A 2,500-nucleotide genomic window follows, 5' to 3' on the forward strand; every position below is an offset into this window, starting at 1 on the left:
GCATGTGCAGTCAAAAAAAAATTGATATTTTTCACGGATAGACCCCGTGAAACGCTAGAAATTGGCGGGGATGTGTCTCTTGTGGCTCACGGGGCTGTTCGGGTCGCACAGAAATCCCTGGGAATGGGAAAACGGGTCATTTTCGTGTTGCCACATTGCGTACGAACCGCATGAAACTTCCAGAGGCATTTGCAGCAGGAATGCATGTGCACTCAAAAACTTCTATATGTTTCACGGATAGACCCCGTGAAACGCTAGAAATTGGCGGGGATGTGTCTCTTGTGGCTCACGGGGCTGTTAGGGTGGCACAGAACTCCCTCGGAATGGGAAAAGGGGTCATTTTCGTGTTGCCACATTGCATAGGAACGCCATGAAACTTCCAGAGGCATTTGCAGCAGAAAGGCACGTGCACTCAAAAATTTTAATATTTTTCACGCATAGACCCCGTCAAACGCTAGAAGTTGGCGGGGATGTCTCTCTTGTGGCTCACGGGGCTGTTAGGGTCGCACAGAAATGCCTCAGAATGGGAAAACGGGTCATTTTTGTGTGGCCACATTGCATAGGAACGGCATGAAACTTCCAGAGGCATTTGCAGCAGGAATGCATGTGCACTCAAAAACGTCTATATTTTTCACGGATAGACCCCGTGAAACGCTATAAATTGGCGGGGATGTCTCTCTTGTGGCTCACGGGCGCTGTTAGTTAGGGTCGCACAGAAATCCCTCGGAATGGGAAAAGGGGTCATTTTCGTGTTGCCACATTGCGTACGAACGGCATGAAACTTCCAGAGGCATCTGCAGCAGAAATGCATGTGCACTCAAAAACGTCTATATTTTTCACGGATAGACCCCGTGAAACGCTAGAAATTGGCGGGGATGTGTCTCTTGTGGCTCACGGGGCTGTTAGGGTCGCACAGAAATCCCTCGGAATGGGAAAACGGGTCATTTTCGTGTTGCCACAATTGGCATACGAACGGCATGAAACTTCCAGAGGCATTTGCAGCAGAAATGCATGTGCACTCAAAAACGTGAATATTTTTTCACGGATAGACCCCGTCAAACGCTCGAATTTGGCGGGGATGTTTCTCTTGTGGGTCACGGGGCTGTTCGGCTCGCACAGAACTCCCTTGGTCCACCTGATTCGTGCATACAGGCAGCAACTAAAACTCTGTAAACCTGCTGTGAGGACATCTAAACAGTGGACCAGTGAGGCTGTGGAAGATTTGCGGGCGTGCTTAGACTGTACTGACTGGGATATGTTCACGACTGCTACCAATAGTCTGGATGAACTCACAGAGGCTGTGTACATCAGCTTCTGTGAGGACTGCTGTATCCCAACACGTACCAGGGTGAACTTTAACAACAACAAGCCCTGGTTCTCAGCAAAGCTCAAAAGGTTGAGGTTGGAGAAGGAGGAAGCGTTTAGGAGTGGGGATAGAGACAGATTCAAGGAGTCGAAGAACAGGTTTAGCAAAGCGGTGAGAGAGGCTAAACGACTGTACTCAGAGACACTAAAACACCAGTTCTCTACTAACGACGCTGCTTCTGTCTGCCAAAGGGCTCAGGCACATCACCAACTACAAACCCAGAGCGCCCCACACCACTAACGACTCCCGCCTAGCCAACGACCTGAACGAGTTCTACCGTAGATTTGAAAGACAATTGGACTGTCCTGAACCACCCCTTCCCACCCAAGAGGCCCCATCCCCCACCCATACTACAGAAACGACTCTCTCCTTTCAGGAGGGAGAAGTTAATGGGCTTTTCAAGAGGCAGAATCCACGCAAAGCAGCCGGGCCGGACTCTGTCTCTCCAGCCACCCTCAGGCACTGCGCTGACCAGCTGTCTCCGGTGTTCACCAACATCTTTAACACCTCCCTGGAGACATGCCATGTACCAGCCTGTCTCAAGTCCTCCACCATCATCGCTGTGCCCAAAAAGCTAAGGCCAACAGGACTAAATGATTACAGACCGGTCGCCCTTACATCTGTGGTAATGAAGTCTTTTGAGCGCCTGCTCCTGGCACACCTCAAAGCCATCACAGACCCTCTCCTGGACCCCCTTCAGTTTGCCTACAGAGCCAACAGGTCTGTGGACGATGCAGTTAACATGGCCCTCCACTTCACCCTACAGCATGTGGACGCCCCAGCATCCTACGCCAGGATCCTGTTTGTGGACTTCAGCTCTGCCTTCAACACCATCATCCCTGCCCTGCTTCAGGACAAGCTCTTCCAGCTGAACGTGCCCTACTCCACCTGCAGGTGGATCACAGACTTCCTCTCTGACAGGAAGCAGTGCGTTAAGCCGGGAACAGAAGTCTCTGACTCCAGGTCCATCAGCACGGGAACTCCTCAGGGCTGCGTCCTTTGCCCACTGCTCTTCTCCCTGTATACCAACAGCTGCGCCTCCAATCATCTGTCCGTCAAACTCTTGAAGTTTGTCGGACGACACCACCCTCATTGGGCTGATCTCTGGTGGGGATGAGTCTGACTATAGGTGGG

Source organism: Petromyzon marinus, unplaced genomic scaffold (genome assembly GCF_048934315.1).
Source record: "Petromyzon marinus isolate PM22_M1 ecotype Great Lakes invasive population unplaced genomic scaffold, UKy_Petmar_22M1.pri1.0 PM_G_Scaffold_38, whole genome shotgun sequence".
Lineage (NCBI taxonomy): Eukaryota > Metazoa > Chordata > Hyperoartia > Petromyzontiformes > Petromyzontidae > Petromyzon > Petromyzon marinus.